Source organism: Anser cygnoides, chromosome 1 (genome assembly GCF_040182565.1).
Source record: "Anser cygnoides isolate HZ-2024a breed goose chromosome 1, Taihu_goose_T2T_genome, whole genome shotgun sequence".
Classification (NCBI taxonomy): Eukaryota; Metazoa; Chordata; class Aves; order Anseriformes; family Anatidae; genus Anser; species Anser cygnoides.
Window position 1 is genome coordinate 89734343 of NC_089873.1, and position 21045 is coordinate 89755387.

The 21045-nt window shown below is 38.5% G+C and overlaps 1 long non-coding RNA gene across 1 annotated transcript in view; it reads right to left on the bottom strand.

The window, feature by feature from the left end:
- LOC106039530 (uncharacterized) overlaps nucleotides 1-21045 on the bottom strand; it is a 96496-nt gene that overhangs the window by 20699 nt on the left and 54752 nt on the right. Inside the window, exons 3-5 of the long non-coding RNA XR_010833432.1 lie at nucleotides 10999-11070; nucleotides 5163-8067; nucleotides 244-3262 (exon numbers count right to left, since the gene is read on the bottom strand). This is a non-coding gene — a long non-coding RNA (uncharacterized lncRNA). The remainder of the gene's footprint in view (nucleotides 1-243; nucleotides 3263-5162; nucleotides 8068-10998; nucleotides 11071-21045) is intronic.

Below are 21045 nucleotides of genomic sequence, written 5' to 3' on the forward strand. Positions count from 1 at the left end.
CAATAACTTCCCAGTGTCATCTGGCAACAACAAGCCTATTCAGAGATCATTTTAAAACGGTATTACCTGTTCAGTACACAGAAAATGATGATGGTAATATTCTCTGTTGTGCTCACTGATGGTTACTGTGATGAGGATTCAACTGTGAGGTAGCTTTTAAAAAGCTTACCAAGCTAACCATATCCTTTCCCCTCAGTTTGCTCACCTTTAGGAAATTCTTTTTTCCCCAAAATCTTTGCTCACCTTAATTCAATCTTTCTTGCATCAGACACTGAACAGGGTGGAGCTCTTCTATCCAGCTGATGTGAAGACAATCAGATCTGAAGACATCTCAGCTGGATTTGGGTCAGGCCACTGGCACCTGGGGAACTGTTACCCTTTTTCTGTCTTGAGAGAACAGTTAAAATATGCTCAAATTTTATTTTGATGTGGCATTATTTAATAGCAGATGGTCTTTACTCAGTAGCCCATGTTTGAGGAAGAAATGGGTACTCTGCATGTGTACCCATGCAACACAACACGGTACTAATTTGTCGTGGGCTGAAACACATAGAGACGAATTCTGAGATCTGTTGGATTTGCTGGAGCAACAATTCGTGGAGTATCTTGGCCTTGTTCCTCCTTTGCACCTACTGCATTGAAGGAGACACAGTAAAATCCCTGTCCCTACTATAGTCAATGCATAACGAACAGAAGGAAAACAAAAGTGACTTCATGTTTGCTTTTGGTAAAATCATTTTTGCTGTCAGTCCTCTGGGGCAAAGACAGTTCCTCTTCTATTTAGTCATGTAATTTAGTCTGTTCTAACTTTTACCATCTACACATGATTTCTCAGAGAAATCAGTATGACTTCACTATGGGACCCTAACATTTTTTTATTATTATTTTTTTTTAAAGGTATGATGTCACATTAATCCAAAGTGTGTCTTCAATAATTGGTGGCCTTGCACTAAGGATGAATTTGGCCAACAGCATTTTTGGAAAGCTGCAAGTGCTGATTGTACTGCATACAGATGGCCCATCTCTGCACAGAAAGAAGAAAAACAATAGAAAGCTATGGATTTTCTATCCTTTTTCAGACTTAAGTGGCACAACACAGTGCAATTTCCCACATTTATTTTGTTAGGATGTCTTGTCTGGTTTCTCCTAGGGACTGAACGAAGACTGAATGTAGATCTTTTATTTTGAATGACTGACAGAATGTAAGGTTAGACAAGTCTATTTAGAGACAGTCATAACCCCAGCATAAGGGATCTCAGAAAATACACAGACTTTGTAGTGGTGCATACCTCTGTTTCCCTTGAGTACCATCCTATTCCAGTCACTGCTGACAGAATAAAGAACTATCAAAATAACAAGGTTCAAAATAAACCTCTGGAAATTCTTACAAAGCATGAAAGTACCATGCTTCAAAATCTTAGATTGAGGTAAGTACAATATGTGCACAGTGAAATGTTTGTAGAAAAAATATAAAAGAAAGCAAACCCCAGCATTAAAAAGAAGAAAGCTGTAAGGAACACTTTGAATGAACATACAGGGAAATGTGACACTGAGGTAGGACAAATACCCTGAGGTTTTTGCCTCAGATAATTATTTCCTTAACTCAGGAAATGGCCCCAAAACTTTATAATTAGGTTTTTCAGGTCACGTACAAGCTTCCAAAATACTTATGCAATGGATTCCCAGTCCTGACTGGAACCTCTTTGCATAATTCAGAGGAAAAAAAAAAAAAAAGTGACAGATACCATTGCCTAGTACAGAGATATTGAACTATTTTGAATCTTTAAAATGTTTTTACTATGCATTAACAAAGTAACTATAATCTAATAACTACAGTGAGCTTCACCTCGTTTACAGTGGCATATATAAAACCGATGTTCCCCAGGAAAGATGGGACAGAAACGAAATAGCTGTGCCTGAGTACAACTACAAATGACAACAACACTTTCAGGAATGAAGGTGGCAGACAGGGAACAGTCAAAATCTCATAGGAGCAAGAACAGTGAGGCATGCTTAACATTTGCTACCCAAGTCTCTCTTCCAGGACAGGTTTTGGCAGTCTCAGAGATTAAAAGGTGGTGGGAAAGAAAGTGGTGGGTAGAAGGGTCTTACCCAAGTAGATATATTTATTCCAAGCCAACCTTTTGCTTGGAGGTAAGGCGAAGAAGAAAAACAGTTAGAATTGATCCAGCTCAGTCAGAGGCACGTAAAAGGTAATGCAACTTTTCCAGAATTAATATTTAATTAGTTTTAAGGGAACATGAATCTTGTGCTTAAAAATTTCATATGCACCTGCTAAAAATAGAAAAAAAGATCTCAGTATGGAAGTTCTTCCTCATCGATTTCACTCTGAACCAAAAACATTTTGTGCTGATGACTCTAAGTTTATCCAGATCGCTGAGCCACCATTTCAGACAATTTCTAGTATGTCAGTTGAACTTAGCTGATATCCAAGACCTTTAGTTTTGCTCCCAAAATTTCTTGTCAGCCTTTAGGCCAATATAGATCAATATACCACGTCTACAGTTTACGTATGCAGTAATATATACACCCAGGAACTTCAAATACTTTTTCTTTTGCTCGGTCCTTTAACACTGTGTTGATCTAATGTTATTTTAACTGGAAAATTATAATTCCCCTTTTTCCTCAAAGACTATTCCATTACTGAAGAGACGTGTATAATATATATCCTTACATTACCTAATACATATTGAACAAAAATTATGTTTTCTTAAATATTGAATCTTAAGTGATATCCACAGAAACATACACAGCTTTTTCTTTTTTGGAGTAATTGATTTAACTGGAGTAGAAAAGCAGAATATACACGATAGTTCTAAGCACACAGTAATAGTAGATGAAACACTAGTAAATACTTACAATATTTGACACTTAGAAGTGGGAATTACATATGTTCTGAATTCTTTTATTTATGCATCAGAAGAAAATGAAGGAAAAACAGTAGATGAAGGAATTAGTTTTACCCAATGCCCTACTAATATGGAAAATGTGTAATAAAATAAAATAAAATCTGGAAAATATCTCCCTTTTACTACATTATAAAGGGAAATTTTAAAACCAAATTTAAGAAAGGGAAATTAAAATGAGCAATGTCTGTTACAAGAGTTCATTTAGCTTCATATCCTAGATTTACCCAGTACTTCATCAGTATTCGCTCTTCCATATAGGTTCTTCAGTGAACTCATCACTGCAGTGGATGTCTGATAGCGAACTGTCAGTCTTTGAATCAAATCTGCACAGTCTGTTTCAGACAGAAAGGCAAAAATCATGTTATCACTGGATTAAAAACCCTAGCTGGCAGACATTTGACTCATTACCTGCAGGGAATTTTTAATGAATATTGAGAATTAATGTTCTTAGGGCTGGGCTTAAATTGTAGTGCAGCCTTTCCAGTGGATAAATACAAGTAAACCTCCCTGCCCAACTTGCCTTTGCCCAGAAAGTTGGAGAAATGTTTTAGAAAAGGATAAACAAAACCTCTGAAATATATTGAAAAGAATTTGAGATCCTCAAAAAATCATAGGGTTTAAATACATGGAGGAACAAGAACACAGAGAGGTACTTATTATTAATTCATGTCATCACTTCTATAAAAACAAAGAAGATGCATTGCTATATAGAAGCTAATTCATATTATCATATAATCATAGTATCATAGTATCATTTAGGTTGGAAAAGACCTCTAATACCATCAAGTCCAACCATTAACCTAGTACTGCCAAGTCTACCACTAAACCATGTCCCTAAGCACCACATCAGGTAGATACTTAAAAATTGGAAGGACTGATCATTTCCAAACTCTGTTTTTGTACTAGGATCATTAATGAATATTCCCCCCCCCCCCCCCCCCCCCCCCCAGTGTATCATGCTTTTCAAGGAGTTTTAAAGATTTAATGTTTTTGACCTATCCTGGGTTCTGTCAAAAAATAATAAGATGAGGTAATTCATATAATTCAAGTAGTAAAAAGCGCATATAACCAATTAGCAGTACAAGATTATATTTCTGAACTTCAGAAAACTGTTGTTAAAGTAAAGACAGGAGCATGGTGTTGTGGGCTTGTACAAAGATGTCTTTTGAAATAAGATTTGATGTTGTTAAGCTTCAGGCAGTGCTTGTTTTCTATATAAATCAGATTATTTTAGCAATCGGCACCTACAACCACTGAGACTGCTCAAAATAGAGATTATGTTCGTTTGAATAAAAGCACTAAGAATCAAATTAAGCTCTTCTACTTCATGCATTCACTATGGAAGTCATTTGATCTGAATATCTGGAATACTCCATTGTCTGGCCTCTTGTGAAGTCATTTATGACTTTTTAAATTGGGAACTAAGACTTAAGCATTGAGTTCTGTTTTGGTAGCATCTCATTTTACACAGGTCCTCACACTTTCACAAAAAGAATACTGAAAGATTTAGTCCACAGGTTATCAGTCTGTGCACTTATTAAACAGAATGCACTTGACAGCAAGTAAGTAGGTATCAGCAAAGAATTTTCTGTCTCCATTGTCAACTGTGCTATCAAGACATATCCTACTGTATTAATCCTGCATGAAAATCTAAACTCAGTTACATCTCTGCAGTGCAGCTTTAACACATCCAAAATGTGGCTCTCCTATATCCTGTCTTAGAATATCATACATAATCTTGTGCTGCACAATGAGTCTGTCCACTGACATAGGTTAGCTTTTCTGAATGGTAAGCAGCAGGACTGTTTGTGGTGCTGGGAATCTAGGCAAATGTTAGTTACACAGAATTGTGTTAATAATGAAAATCACTGAGCATAATCTATATTTTCATGTAGGCTTTTATGCAATCATTATCTTAATTGTATCAAAATAGCAAGTGTTTTTTCCATACTTGTGAGAGGGGAGGAGATCTCATTTAGCAACCAGGACTTGTCACATCATTCAAGACAATAGAATCCTAAATGAGATATATTTTAAAACATTCTCATGGATCAATTTATAAATTAATTTAATTCAGCAGTTGTCTTTCCTAAAACACTGTCAAAAGACTTCATTGTTTACGTAACTACTGACTCAGTAACTAGTGCCTCACCAAATAGCACATGCAAGTCCATCCACTTCAGTGACATGCATGAACTAGGCTCCACAGAATTGTGATACGGAATGGCTTACCATGGATTCTCTCATTGCACTGTCTTAAAAGGTTTCCATAAAAACAGATTGTTTGACTCCTTTTTGGAAATCTGACATCTAGAGTATGAGGTGAACAAGCTGTAAATAGAATGTGAATTGGTCTTATTTCCATATCGTAATGTTTATTAGAATAGACTCATTATTAGGCAGGGATGCTAATGCATAAGTTCCACTTGTCCAACAGTCTGTGTCTGTCAACGTGGACATGACATTGGTTTGGGGGTGGTACTCTTCAAAGACTTAGTAACATTCAGAGCAGTTGGCGTGTTAATAAATTACCTTACTGTTACATGATTATTAAAAACATTGAAAACAATCCAAACCAAACCCAAACAAGCTACATTAGAAGAGTACACAATGAAAAGACCAATTGTAGGCACTTTGACTCTAAAACACTTTGGTCTTACTCATGCTTTTTATTCCTGTAGGTAACTTGTATTACAATATGGGCTGCTTGACGGGCTATTAATATGCGTGTGTTTATAGAACTCCAGTGAGTATCAGTCATTATTGACACCATCTGTTTACTTCAAGGCTAACATTTTCAATCTGTTCTGGTTAAAAGTAAATGCAGAAGAGGCATTCAAGCAGCTCTGGTGGATACAAGAAATTTTACCTGCATATGAAAATTTTTCTTTTTGCACCTTTTCTTATACATTGTACAAACATCCAAGGTTCCCATGCACTAAAAGGTAAAATAGCTTCTCAAAGAAGAAATGAAACAGAAGGGTCTATTAATTTTTGGCACAGAGAGAGCATGTTTGACTTCCTATAATCAAAGGTGTCACGCTTGCTAGAATAAAAATATATATTGTGATGTCCCACTAAGCAGACAGTTGTGTTTTCTTCATAAGAAATAAGAAATTAGATTTCATGGAAAATGAAACTTTAATACAAAATGTGATCTATATTTCCATAGCATGTTAATTATTAGCTGATAGATTTTATGAGGAAGTACACGTGTGAGTAGCTTATTTAAAGAAGGAAAGGAAAGAGTACAAGGAATTAGCCAATTATGATATATGATTATACTCAGCTTAATGTTGCATGCTACTGACCGTTCTATGATACGCGAGCAATAATTACCTGAACTGCTTTGAATCATTTACCGTCTATAATTTATAGCTTGAGCTTTATGAAACTTACAAAGTTAGAAAAAAATAGACTGTAATTGGAAGCACAGAAGAGTTTTCAGTGGTTCCTTTGTTAGAATCACTGAATATCCTGGTCAGGAAGGGATCACAAGGATCATCGAGTCCAACTCCTGGCTTCACACAGGACCACCCCAAAATCAAACCCTGTATCTGAGCACATTGTTCAAACGCTTCCTGAACTCCATGAGGCTCGGTGAAATAATCACTGCCCTGGGGAGCCTGTCCCAGTGCCCGACCACCCTCTGGGTGCAGAACCTTTCCCTAACCCCCAGCCTGACCCTCCCCTGTCCCAGCTCCATGCCGTTCCCTCAGGTCCTGTCGCTGTCCCCAGAGAGCAGAGCTCAGCGCCTGCCCCTCCGCTCCCCTCGTGAGGGAGCTGCAGGCCGCCATGAGGCCTCCCCTCAGCCGCCTCTTCTCCGGGCTGAACAAACCAAGGGACTTCAGCTGCTCCTCATACATCTTGCCCTCTATGCACTTTGCCATCCTTGTAGCCCTCCTTTAGACACTCTCTAATAGTTTTATATCTTTCTTATATTGTAGCTCCCAAAACTGCACACAGCATTCGAGGTGAGGCCTCACCAGTGCAGAGCAGAGTGGGACAGTCTCTTCCCTCACCAGCTAGCAGTGCTGTGCCTGATGCACCCCAGTGTAGGGCTGGCCCTTCTGGCTGCCAAGGCACACTGCTGGCTCATATTCGACTTGCTGCCAAACAGAACCCCCAGATTCCTTTTTGTGGGGCTGCTCTCCAGCCTCTGGTCCCCCAGTCTGTACATATAGCCAGGGTTGCCCCACCCCAGGTGCAGGACCCAGCACTTGTTCTTGTTAAACTTCATACAGTTGGTGATTGCCCAGCCCTCTCATCTGTCAACAAGGCCTCTCCTCCCTCAAGAGTCGATGGCTCCTCCCAAGTTAGTGTCAACTGCAAACATAGTATACCTTCAAGTCCTACATCCAAGTCATTTATGAAAACATTAAAAAGAACTAGCCTTAAAATGGAGCCCTGGGGAACCGCACTGACTGGCCACCAGCCTGATGTAATCCCATTTACTATAAACCTTGACTCATCAGCCAATTGTTCACCCATCACATTATACATTTATCTAGCTATATGATGGACATTTTGTCCAGAAGGATACTTTGAGAAACAGTATAGAAAGCTTTGCTGAAAAACAAAAATATTACATCTACTGGCTTGCATTGGTCAACTACGTGGGTAACCTTGTCATAAAAGGAAATTAATGTTGTTAAAAAGGATTTCCCCTTGTGAACCCATGTTGGCTGTGACCAATGACTGCATTGTATTTCAGGTGTTTTTCAATAACTCACAGAATAATCTTCTCCATAATTTTACCACGCACTGAAGTGAGACTGACGGGCCTGTAATTGCCAGGTTCTTCTTTCCTGCCCTTCTTCAAAACTGGGACATTTGCCAGCTTCTAGTTGACTGAGACCTCTCCAGATTCCCAAGACCATTGAAAAATAATTGAGAGAGATCTTGCGACAACATCAGCCAGCTCTTTGAGTACCCTGGGATGAATCTGATCAGGCCCCATAGACTTACATGCATCCAGCTGGAGCAGAAAATCCTGGACAAATTCTGGGTTCTCTGGCTGTTCATCATTACCTCAGTCACAGTCCTCCAACTCAGGGCTCTGAGGTCCCAGGGCCCATCATTGGCGTTGAAGGTAGAGGCGAAGAAGGCATTAAATGTCACTGCTTTGTCTACATCCCTGTTACATTATGTAAAGAAGAATAAATGAACGGGAGCATGTGTTTGCCAAAATGAGATTGAGTTCTTCATTTCCTCTGCATTCCTGAATTTTATTTTGTTTTTCACATAATTCCAAATGGCAGAAATTCCATTTGTAAGCTGACAAATAGTTAATGAATGCACATGCTTTATTTCCTGTTTTCTTTATAATGGTGTCACTGAAATGTCTCAGAAAAAGGACTGTAAGTTGCAGAGTGCTGGATGATAAACATACCCTGTTCAGATGGGTCAGGAGGATGATCTGTCTTTTAAATTGCAGTGTAGAATAAAGACATGCAGGATTGAATAAGCATTGAAAGCATTTTGGACACAGTAGCACACAGCTTTATACAAGATAATTTTCTTGATAACAAAGTACATATGATTTTGGACACCAGAGTTCAGCTCCCAGCTTGATCAATCACTTAATCAATCTGCTGTGCACACCAAAGTGACTTGATGACACTCTGACCAGCAGGTTTCAGAGAGCTGCTAAGTATTCAGTGTTCACTAAGCACTCTAGAAAACAGTTTTCAAAGGAGAATTATTTGTTGAGCAAGCTTATCATTAACATTTATCTCTTTTTTTTTTTTTTTTTAATCTTCCTTAGGTCACATTATTTTTGCTTATATTTTCCTAACTGGCTATGCTATTAATTAGATCCTTCAGCAGACAGCCATCCATTTTCGCCCTTTTTTTTCCACTCCTTTCTTATTTAGCAGATATTTCTTAAAATGTATATTGTACTCTACAGTACTGCAGATGTCACTTTGTTAATGTTATATGTTTGGTATTCCTAAGTGGATTTATCTGTTCTTTTGGATGTTTGACCAGACAAAAGCCATTTACAATAAAAAGAGGTAACCTTTTTACTGCTACTTCCTGTATAATTAGCATGCTACGCTATTGTTTTTCACATAACCTTAGATGATAGTTCTAAATTTTACTTCCATACACTTTCACTCGTTTTTATTAACATTATTTGCTATGCTGTATCTATTTTCTGGCTTTGTACCCCTCTTGCTGCAAACAAAGCTCCCACTCTGCCTAGTCAAAGCCAAAAGGCAGAGCTTCTGTTTTTCAGCACAGATAATAGCCGAACGTACAGCAAAATTAATGTTTTAATTTATTTTTTTAACTGCTGAAGAATACCTGAAGAATTATTTAGGAGAATTGGATTGAAATGCCTTCATTTAACACTCTGTTTAGAACATTCTGAAGGCACCAAAACCCAAGTAGCTCTGCAAATATAATCTGTGAAGTGTCAAGACAATAGTGTTTGTAAAGGCAATACCATTATTCTCATTCTGTTTCTCATGTGTAAGATTATTTAATGGCATGCTATTGTTCACAATAGTGTTCTGAAACAAAATGAATTAACCTATTTAGCATGGATCAGAAAAGAGTCTCAAAAAATGTAGACACCAAAACTGGAGTCCATTTTGCCTTGGTTTCTGTTTGCTTTCTCAAAAGCTATAAGGATAAATAGAAAAAGCACTATTTGGAAAATGTTGCATGTCATCAAAACCAGTATCAATTTAATATTATTAAATATTAAAAAACATACTACTCACTGAAAGAACAACAGAAATGAAGTATCTATAGTACTTTAAAATATTTCCTTACACTTTCGAAAACAGAGTAATTTTAAGAACTATCAGAGCCAAAAGTTGTAATGTTAGCTCAAAAGAAAAATAAATGGTTTTCCAGATTCATTTAATATATTGTACTGGTGTTGGGCAATTATGGTAAATATGGTCAGAAGTATATGAAACAGAAAGTAATATAAATGGAAAAAAGCTGGAAATATTGCAAGTGGAGGTAAGCCATTTTTTTCAGCTACAAGAATAAAATAAAGTTACTTATCTTCCTTTCTACAAAGCGTTTGGAAGAAATCATAATTTACAGAAGCCTAAGGAAATTTGTAGTCACCAAAAATAATGTTATGAACAAAGAGGTGAAATGCTTACTGTCCTACTACAAATTCCATCCCTCACACAGGATATACTTTTTGTTAAGTCATTTATGTTTCCTTGGGCTAGTCAATTGTTCTATTTGGTGCAAATGGAAGTTACATTTGTTTACATTGCAGAAGTAATATCTATCTTTATCTGTACCTTTTATGCCACTTTGGTTATTTCACCTCTTTTATCTTTATTTCCTTCTACCATTTGGCTCTAGAACTGTTTTTTGCCATCCTCAAAAGTTTTGCAGCCGTTGTGAATAGAACCGGTAGAGAAGGGAGCAGCGCAGGAAAAACAAGTGATGACTGCTGTGTGCAGGGAATACTTCAATCTTGTCACGTAGAATACCTGAGATTATTGCCATTTACAGTCTCTAGGAGTGCCCCTTGCTGGAGCTCAATTCGGCTTACTGTGGATGTACAATACTGAAAAAAGTGGGGAATTTCCCTTCTCCCTCTCTTCCCTTTCCCTTCCAAGCAGACATGAAAATTTGCTGATATCAGCAAAACTTTCTTATTTGACCATTTAAAGTAATGCAGCTCATCTTCAATTAAGGGAAGTAGAGAGTGCTCCCAGGACCTGTTATACCTGCTGTAATGTCAACCAGATGCAGGGAAATGCTGCTAGGCTGAAAGAAAGCTTATGGTGCCTTGTCAGCAAACACATCTGTGGCTGGGGGAGGATGTGTGTCCATGACCTCAGCTAAATAGAATTGGGCAAGAAGCCTGCACTGATTCTTAAAACCATTCAGCAGCTCAATCTAGGGCTCCTCCATTTTTGCAGGATAGCCTGTTAGAAGCAGATGTAAGAGTCTAAAGCTTTGATTCACTTTATATCTCTCTACTGTCTCCTATTAAAGGTGTCTGGCCTCTGCTTGACATACTGACACAAATCAAATATGTGAACTAGATACGAATAACCTATCTAGAACAGGATATGCTACTTACCTAATTAAAGTTAGGAACAGGTTGCCTTAAAAAGAGCATCTTCCAGAGGCTAAGAGTTGTCAATCAAAGCACCTGCAGTAAATGGAAAGAGATGTCATTTTTTTCTGTTGATAGAGGTCTCAGTTTATCTCTTCTTCTTACAGTTTTATTACAGTTCTTTCTTTGTGCTAAGGCATTTTATGTCACCAAGACAAAATTTGGCATCTTTCTCCAAACAACTGCTCAAATTGGATGGCATTCTAACCTTCCAAACATTGTAAAAGATATTAGATGGTTTGTAATATCCAGATCCCTTTGGCATGAAGCCCAAAGATATGTAAGCAGGTTATCTCTTTACATACCAATCCATCTTGGAAAGCTGTTTAAGTTATTTGTGGAATAGCATATTTTTGTAGAATAGATACACACCTTATTTAATTGAGCAGGGCAGTAAGTGCATTCAGACAGACTGGTTTCCCTGCAGATGCCTGTACTGTGTACAATATCGTACTCTGTGGATATGTAAATTTTTTTTTCACAGCTGCTCAAACATTGCCTTGAAGAATCAAAATGATCTGGGCAATTAAGTTATAAGGAAAAATAACTTACATTCATGAAAGATCTGTATCCTCTGATATACTGAATTCTCATGGCATGTTAAATGTGATGAGAATGCAAGGCTGAAAATCCAAATTTTTAAATGAAAACTTTTTAAATATTGAAAGTTTTTTACAATGATTATCCTGACTCACAAATGGGTAAATGAAATAAATCTTTTCTGAGAGCAAGAACAGCAAAACTGGTGACCTTAAGAAAGCTCAGTTTCTGCATTATTTGTCTAAGCCACTTTTTAAAACAAAATCATCAATAAACTAATTCTATAGGACAGTAAGAATCTATGACCTGTAATTCAGACAAGCTACATTTGTACAACGGTGTAAGGTCTAAGTGATGTGACTAAACCCGATAGAGAACTTTATAATACAATACTGTTTCTTACTTGCAAGTACTCTAGGTGTTTTTCAAGTAATGAGTCTCAGAAACACAGAGCCCTGCAGTAGCCATTAAACATACCTTATTAGAAGACCTAACACAGGCTGACCATGGGTTCCATAAAAAATGTGCACCAAACAAGACAAGAAGCCAACTCTCAACCCAAATTTGAGACGGATACTCTCTGCTTTCTCTATCTTTTCCTTTCCATGAAAGTAGAATAATTTAGTTGTTCTGTCAGTACTTGTAAAGAACAGAACTATTCAATGAAGTAGGTAGTCTAGAATATTAAAGAAATCTCCAAATATATAGAAGTAAATCCAATTATCAGTTTGCGGACGTGTTCACATCATCAAAACCATCCTTGTACTTGTTATCCCAACTGAGAAGCCAGCTACCAAAAAGACTTGGGGACTGTTACCACCAGTTACCATCTTCTCCTGATGCAAAGCCCTGTTGATTGAGGAGCCTCAGAATCAAAAAGGTGTGTTGAGGTCATTTTGTTCTTTACACACAGTGAGAAACAAGAAGAAAAAAGAAAAGAAAAAAAAAAAAAAAGAAAAAAAAAAGAAAGGTGAGGGGGGAAGAGATAAAGAGTTTCTACTGATGGTGGTCTTCCTGTTGTAATCTGAAACAGAGCTTGTGCCTGCCTTCGTTGTCCAGGTAGTAAGCAGTAGAGTCCTCACTGGCCTGAGCTGAAGCTCAATGAAATGGAGAGCTGGCACTGAGCAGAAACTCAGTATTTCATAAAGATCTCACTACAGTGACATATGGTCGTTAAGTTCCCCTTAAGTTTTCCACTGGAAATTAAAACAGGGGCTAAAGACAGCTCTTGCACATTAGATTACTGAACTACAATTGCCATACTAATAAACTTGCTCAGCCACTATACTTTAATTTGTATATATTACAAACACTATATAGTAGTTAAGTCTGTGTTAAAATCACAGTTTTTTATACACTCGCCGCGTTTTCCTCCCTGGAAACTGGTGGTCAGCAATTGGCATCCTATTTACGATATCCACTGTGCTAACTGTAATTTCTCTCCAAGGAGTGATACGAGAACCCAGTGATACTGGCTAGCATAACTGCAAGGTTTTATGTTCTCCAGTATAAACTTGCTGCATACAAGATAGTTTACCACTTTTTAAATTTTAGCACTTTTCCTTTTGTTCTTAAATTTCAAAGGTGAAAATTTTACACAGGCAGTTAATTCCTCCTCTGTCTCATACTCCATGCAATGTAGACTACAGTGTGGTACAGACACGTGTCTATTGATTTAACTTTGCACAATAACTATCACATCATAACAGTTCAGCTGAAACTAATGGAACTAATTAAGCAACAGGGACCTCCAAGACAGAGAATCAGAGATTTGCAGTTGTAAAGGATCTATCGGTCCATCTGTTTTATCTTCCTGTCAAAGCAAGACTTTTCCATGCAATACATCTTCTTTTGTTCAGTGTGCTTCAAATTGCACTAAAAGATCGGGGCTTTCACATCTTCCCCCAGGAGACTGCCGCACAGCATAATAAATCTCATTGTCACGGATCTTTTCCTGCATTCAGCAATATTATACTTCTTTAAAAGTGTGCCATTTTTCTATTTACAGCTTCTTGTTCAGTCTGGAGGAAGCCCTCCTCTTCACCTCCGAGGTTTAAATTTTAGTAGACAGCCTTGCCTTGTCACACTTCTCCCATGCAGTCAAGCAGCAATTTTTTTCTTAGGCCTCTACAAAATGCTCTTTGTCTGAAATTAGACAGATTTGTATATAAGAGGTAATTAGCCCAGCTACCACAGACATGCTTTAAGGGATGTTAAACAGACCCCTGCAGAGCTTCCATCGGGAGGCCGCATGGCTGCCTCTCCGCCTCTTCCCACCAGTCTCCACCAAGCACCGTGTCCAGTGCTTCTCCTCACATACCAACCAGAATCCCACCACTACAAAAATCTAAAAATTCAAGAACTGCCACCCTATGCCTTTCCTAACAGAAGAGGTGGGAAGAGTGATGAATTTGTGGGAAGCAGACACGAGTTGCTAGGAACGCAGAAGCCCCTGGAAGGAGGCAGGGACAGCTTGCTGCTTCCAACGAGACCAGCAGCAAGGAAGGAGCAGGAGGCTTCAAGCCACAAAATTTCTGCCTGGCAGCTTGTGAATTTGCTTCAGTTTTGAACTTGCAACAGAACCTGGACAGAGATGATTGGCACTGACTTCCAGCTTAGGCAAAGAAGTTGCGTGTATTTCTGATTATTGTACTCCAGAGTGAGTGCAGCTGTGATGAGCAGTATGAAATAAGGCAAGTGACAACATCTAGCTAGAAAAGAAGTTATTGTCTTTTGGGATTTAGTAATAGCAAAAGAAAGGACATTGCAGAATTAAGTCAGTCCTTAACCATAATTTATTACCTTTATAAACTGCAGTATTTTTCTGAGAAAGAAAGACTGATTTTTGAAGAAAAATGGTATGAGAAACATTTACATTATCCCTGTTTCTATGGCTTATTTTTGATCTCAGGATTTTTATAATATGGTAACCCAGACATTAACTTCTGACAAGGACATCTTGAATGATTGTGTTAGAAAACACTGACTGCTTCTCTGCAAGATATGACCAAAATGTTTTATAGAGTTTCCACCACTCATTTATGAAAATGGAATCACTCTGGTTATCAGGGTTGAAAGAGGCCATTCTCTGAGGGGGATTTTATTATGTTGTTGGTGCTTTCTATTATAACTCATAACTTCAGCACCAACAAACTTGAAGTATCTGTCCTGATGATTGATAGGAGACCCCAAACTACATCTTTTGACTCTCAATAATATATTATTTTCCTCTGTGTTTTGCTATATTTACTATGCACTACCTCTACAAAACAACATGAGTTCTGCTAAAGTACACTGCCCAGACTGCTTTACCTTTGAAAATGAATTGTTCCATTTGGATTGCTTTAAATCAAGATTTGGGTGTTTTTAAAATTCAACATTAAAAAAAAGGGGGGGGGGGGGGGGGAGGGAGGGTCCTCTTTTGATATACTTGGAATCAGTACTAACAAAGTAATTAGGGATAGCCTGATAAAAATGTATGCAATATTTGCTACAGGAGAAGTACCACCATTTTTGGTAGATAATGAGATTATTTTCCCTGGTTCATCCTAAATATTTCTGCTGCTTTTGTTTTTGCTACTGCAGCTAGAGAAACCTAACAGATGCAGGAGAAGCAGGAATTTGTGCTTAACACATTTATTACCGCTACTTAACCTTGTTATAAATCCTTTAATAACCACCAACTGCTCTGTTGTTATCGTGCCCTTCTGAGCTTAGCTGGCTAAACCAACCTTCTGCATTAAAACTTCCTGGTAAAAGAAACATCTTCCTTGTGAAGTCCTTCCTAAAGCTCAACAGCAGCTAGCCCAGGGACTGTGCCTGGACACCCTGCTATCTCAAATCATGGCTGCTCCTGCTTTGATTTCACCTCACAAACACACACATCCACCATAACTGGGAAAAGGCAAACAATTCAGTGTAAGAATAAACAGATCTGGTGTTTAAGACTTAAAGTGAAAAATAAAAGCAAGGCAAATCCTTTACCGCTTCAAGACGTTGTAGGAAATACAAAGGAGTCATTCCATGAGTGATGTGGCAGTCTCACAGGTAGATTATTCTACGTCTCCTGAAAGTTGTTTCTCACATGCTTGTGAGGGTCTCTGCTGACATTATTTAATTAAAAAAAAAGTGTTTCCAGATCAATGAACTGAAAACATTTTGGAACTAAATTGCTGTGAAAGCAAATACAGGAATCCACACATTTAGCTGGGAAAAAAAAACAGAACACCACTACATAAAAAATAATAATAAGTTGCAGTATGCAGAGAATAGAGGGGGAGGGAGAATCAGTCATGATCTTTGAAGTGTTAAGCTTGAGGATACTGAATTATTCCATTTATTTTGAGCCTACTCCTGGTCCTGTGTCCTGCAGGTCTCAGAGATGATGAGGCTAAAATGCTGAAAGGAGTTTCACTAGACAAAATTTGTTGAATTCATGCAAGTGAATTTTCTTAGCACATGACCTCTTTTTACTTCACCTTAGTTGCAAAAGTAGCTGCAACATCAAGCCTGCAGGAGAGCTCAGAAAGGCCCAGCACTGTTGTTCAGAATGGCATGAATTGTGTGGTCAGTGGTGGCAAAGAAAGCTATTTTTTTGCTTCATTTTTTTGTTTGTTTTTGTTTTTCCTAAACTTTACTTCTCCAACTGTCATTTTCACTTTAAATATTTTTCTCCTTCAGGGAGGTCTTCCAGGATTTTTTCTTCTTTCCTATCTCTTGCCAGTGACTCAAAGAGAAAAAGAATGTAGCCTGCAATTTAGCTAGCATGTTTTTATCAAGAAGCTTTTCTATACAGAAAAGAAGATACAAAGTGAAATTGCTTAGTTTAGTATAGATTAGGGCCTTCTGGTACTTCACGTGTATATAGATGAATTATGAACCTTGGGGAAGAGGTAGCAGCGTGCTCACACTAAGTACTTTTCAGAGTGTCTGAGTTTTTTCCTAGTGCACATTGCCCACTGGGGAGCCATTACAATAATAATAATGAAGAGCTCACTAATTCCTATGACTTCTTGCTTTACTGTCATAACCTCTCCAACATACATACAGTGCATACCATCCTCAGTAACCGTAGCGATCGTTCACTATAGAGGCTATGACTCTGCTGCACTGCAAAATGCTACTACTTCGTTATGCAATGTTAATCCCTTAACGTTATTGCTGTGCTAATGTTCATCTAAATTTAAAATAAAAGCTTCAGCACCTTTCAGGTAGTGTTTGTGTACTTTAATCTTCATGTAAGATGAATTTAAACAGAACAGTAGGTTTCTGGTTTGTTTGTTTTGTTTTTTATATATATGTATATATATATATATATATATAAACCAATTTCTTTGTGTGAAGAAGATGGTTTTCCAAGTTCTTCAAAAGTGGATGCCTCTGGGCTGAAAATAATGATGTTTTTGGGTGACGGTGTAAAAGTATAACATGGATATGCCATTGCAATATGGGACCTATTTCTGAAGAAAGGTTTGTTAAAGAAACATTTAGTTTTAATACAAAAAAATATTTATAATTTAAACTGCTTTGTTTAAAAACAAGTGATTTCATTTGACATACATTTATCAGGCTAATTTCAAAAATTATAAAACCTTTGTAACCTCTATTACCTTATCTGTTACTAATTCTATTCTCTAAAATTTAAATAATTCAGCACCTGTTGACCTTTAAAGAATTTTGAACCTGTAAAGTCTTAGAGACAATGTTTTCTAATACAAGTAGGCAGCTTAAACAGTTAGAACTGAACCAACTTTTTACAGCCACAGCCTCTTTGCAGAAATACTTGCTTTACAGGTAGATTTTTTATGTGTCAGTTCATTCAAGTATTTCAGTTCAGAGAGTAAGTTAAAGTTGAGAAATGTCTGAGGAGTTGAGAAAGTGGGAAAACTCTTTTGCTATTACATGGCATGGCTGTCAATGGGGAGTGGGAGGTAGTAGTCCCATAATCCAGGATAAAGATAGCTCAACTCACTAACTGAAAATAACACTTGCCTTTTTTAAAATAAGCATTGAGCTTTTTTCTTTACCCAGAAACATGATGCCTACAAAAAGGTTAGACTCTTGTTAAATTGTAAGCTTGAATTACAAATTTAAATTCTATTTTAGCCTTTCCTGTTTAAACTCAAAGTTTTGGATAAAGCTTTATATAATTCACAAGTAGAAAGGAATCAAAAGCTAAATAAAGTTAGCATTTGATAATATATATATAAATACATACATTCATAACTTTGCTGCACAGGACAGTCACTTTTTTAGCTTATTTTATTTTATTTTATTTTATTTTTTATTTGCTGTTCCTGTTCTGTACTCTTTCATTTTGTTTCAACGTGGTTTACGGTTAAGATTTGCATCCAAAGTATTTCCCTTTCTGACAGCAAGGTAAGTGAAACCAAATTGTGGCTTGCTAGTCATTCAGAGAAAAATACATAGACATATATAATAGGCTTATGTACAACAAGTCAGTATTTTCAAGGAAGAAAAATGAAGGTAGCACAGATCCTCCAAGGTGACTCTACCTCTGAATAGGTGGCAAGCTGTTATTTCCTCCATGTCAGGGCTGGAGTGCCTGCTGCGAGGAGGCACGCCTTGTGCTGAAGGGGGGCTTCCTGACAAGGGATTGATGACCATTCAATTGAGAAAGGTGCTGGGAAAGAGGTTATCAAAGCATACCGTGCTTATGAAGTGTAGCATTTTAAGCATAGCTCCGATGCCCCATCCACCATGTCCCTTTAAGGGGAAAATGCATCTCAAGGGAAAAAGAGGGAATGTCACAGTATCTTGCCTGGCAGGTAACGGTATACAGATGAAGACGCTTTCATAAGGTGTATTCAGGAGAATAAAGAAAGAGATTTTACTGGAGTCTAAACACAGAGCTGTCAACTCCTCCATTAGCCAGAATATCAGGATGTGTTTATACCTACACGAGGGAAAGCTTCAGCCAGTGATTGAATCTAAAATTTTTCAACGATTTAAGCTACTGAGTGTGGCTTGGTTATATCCAGCCTTCACCCATGTGCTCCCTAAGCACTGAAAGCTGTCTGTGTGCAGACGGCCATCCCCTCACGGACATGTCACATACCTCAGCAGCACTGGATCGTTTACAAGGGTCTCCTTCCACCCTGGCCCATGACAAATGCTCAGTTCATGCCATGCGGAGCACACAGCCTCCCTCATTCCACAACAGGAGCCTTACCTGCCCCTCCAGCTAGGAAGGGTCAGCGAGTGCCTGGTTTTGAAACAGAGCCGGCCTACCATGATTTACAGAGAACCAAACATAGCAGTAAATTAGGAAGGAAAAAAGTCCCACTCAGTGGGTTTCCTTTAAAAGACTGAGAGAAAATTGCATTTTTTCCCTTTGCTCTGCTGGCATTGTGTCCAAAATAAGCTTTCATTACAGCTTACTCTGCCTGAAGTCCAGCTGCAGTGGCTTATAAAAGTGCCTCAAGAACAGTGCAGCAACACTGTGCAAGGAAGTGGTATCACATCACAGTGGTAGAATAAAACTAAATTTAAAACGGTTTAGCCCTTCCAAAGCCCTCAGGTTATCAACTATAAAAAAAAACTCTGGTGCTGGATGCAATACTGACATTTTTCAGTCAAAACCAGGGTACTTGACATTAACGTGATCCAACACCTGGCATTGCAGTGCATCTGCACTGCAGTTTAAGTGCCTTGTGTGCGAGCTCTCCCCAAGGAGCTGGGGTCTCCAGCCAGACTTCATCTCCCATGAACTACCAGAGTGTGTCGGGGCACTGTGCCAGTTCGGGCAGATTCATGAGGACACAATTCACTACCCAGCGTGAACAAGATTTGGGGAAATAACAATTCATTCCTCAAAACTCCATTCGGGGCTAGAACCATTTTTTTTTTCCTTTCTGCAAAAATCATAATTTAAAAATCCTGCCCCACACTAAAGAAAGTGCTGTTAATCATTTAAAATAAATTTACGCTGAAAGTTCCACTCTAACATAAAAAAAATACTTAAATAGTAAGAAAATTTAGAGCAGAATCCCTACGCAGCAGTAGGGAACTCAATTAATTCACCCTTGCAAGTTTTAACCTGACTTGCAGAAGTTTCTTCCATGCTGCTATATGCGAAAGACACGCTCTGTAGAATAACAAAGTGATCTGTGGCTTTCCCCTGCCAGAGCGGCTGAAAGCAAAGGAGCCCCCAAACCTTCAGAAACACTAGAGAAGAATTCATGCCTTAGTCACTGTAGTTCTGGGCCATGGAAAGCTTTACTCTTTCCAGTCTTCCTTTGCTCCCACTTTGAATCCTAATTTTAATCCCCGAAAGCTTGGGACACCATTTAAAAGAGCAGTGTTTAATGAGTACAATCCATCATCTGCATGTCAACCACAACTGTAATGCTACTGAGATCTACCTAGTAATAATGGATTTTTGAGACGATCGATAGCTTGTATACATACATTTCAGGTTGCAAGAGGAGGGTATCTGAGAAAAGATAGCTGAAAAAAATGGCCTGCTGCATGCGTCAACTGACAAGAGGGAGAATTTAAAAATGTTATGAGCTAATAATCCAATTACAGCACACACATTTAACAGCACACAGGTTAGCATTTCTCAAACTGAAGTAAATATCCCTCAGAAATTCTTGGTGTAAAATAAACTATCTTCTATTTTTAAAAGATTACAGGACAGATATTGCAGCATGCAATTGCAGCTCCATACTGCATCCTGGAGAATAAAGGCTTCAATTTACAAAAGAAATATGCTGCTTCTCCAAACTGGAACTGTTTTAACAGCCTGCAAAGTGCACCGGTCTTCAGATGCTTTCTGCCAGGTTTCTAGAGATGCACTAGAGACAACTCCCATCGTGTGGACAAGATGGCACCAGGGTTAGCTCTCTTTACCACAGAATCACAGAATTGTCTAGGTTGGAAGAGACCTCCAAGATCACCCAGTCCAACCTCTGACCTAACACTAACAAGTCCTACACTAAACCATATCACTAAGCTCAACATCTAAACGTCTCTTAAAGACCTCCAGGGATGGTGACTCAACCACCTCCCTGGGCAGCCCACTCCAATGCCTAACAACCCTTTCAGTAAAGACATTCTTCCTAATATCAAACCTAAACCTCCCCTGGCACAACTTTAGCCCATTCCCCCTCGTCCTGTCACCAGGCACGTGGGAGAATAGACCAACCCCCACCTCACTACAGCCTCCTTTAAGGTACCTATAGAGAGCGATGAGGTCGCCCCTGAGCCTCCTCTTCTCCAGGCTGAACAAGCCCAGCTCCCTCAGCCGCTCCTCGTAAGACTTGCTCTCCAGACCCCTCACCAGCTTCGTCGCCCTTCTCTGGACTTTCTCGAGCACCTCCATGTCCTTCTTGTAGCGAGGGGCCCAAAACTGAACACAGTACTCGAGGTGCAGCCTCACCAGAGCCGAGTACAGGGGGACAATCACCTCCTTGGACCTGCTGGCCACACTGCTTCTTATACAAGCCA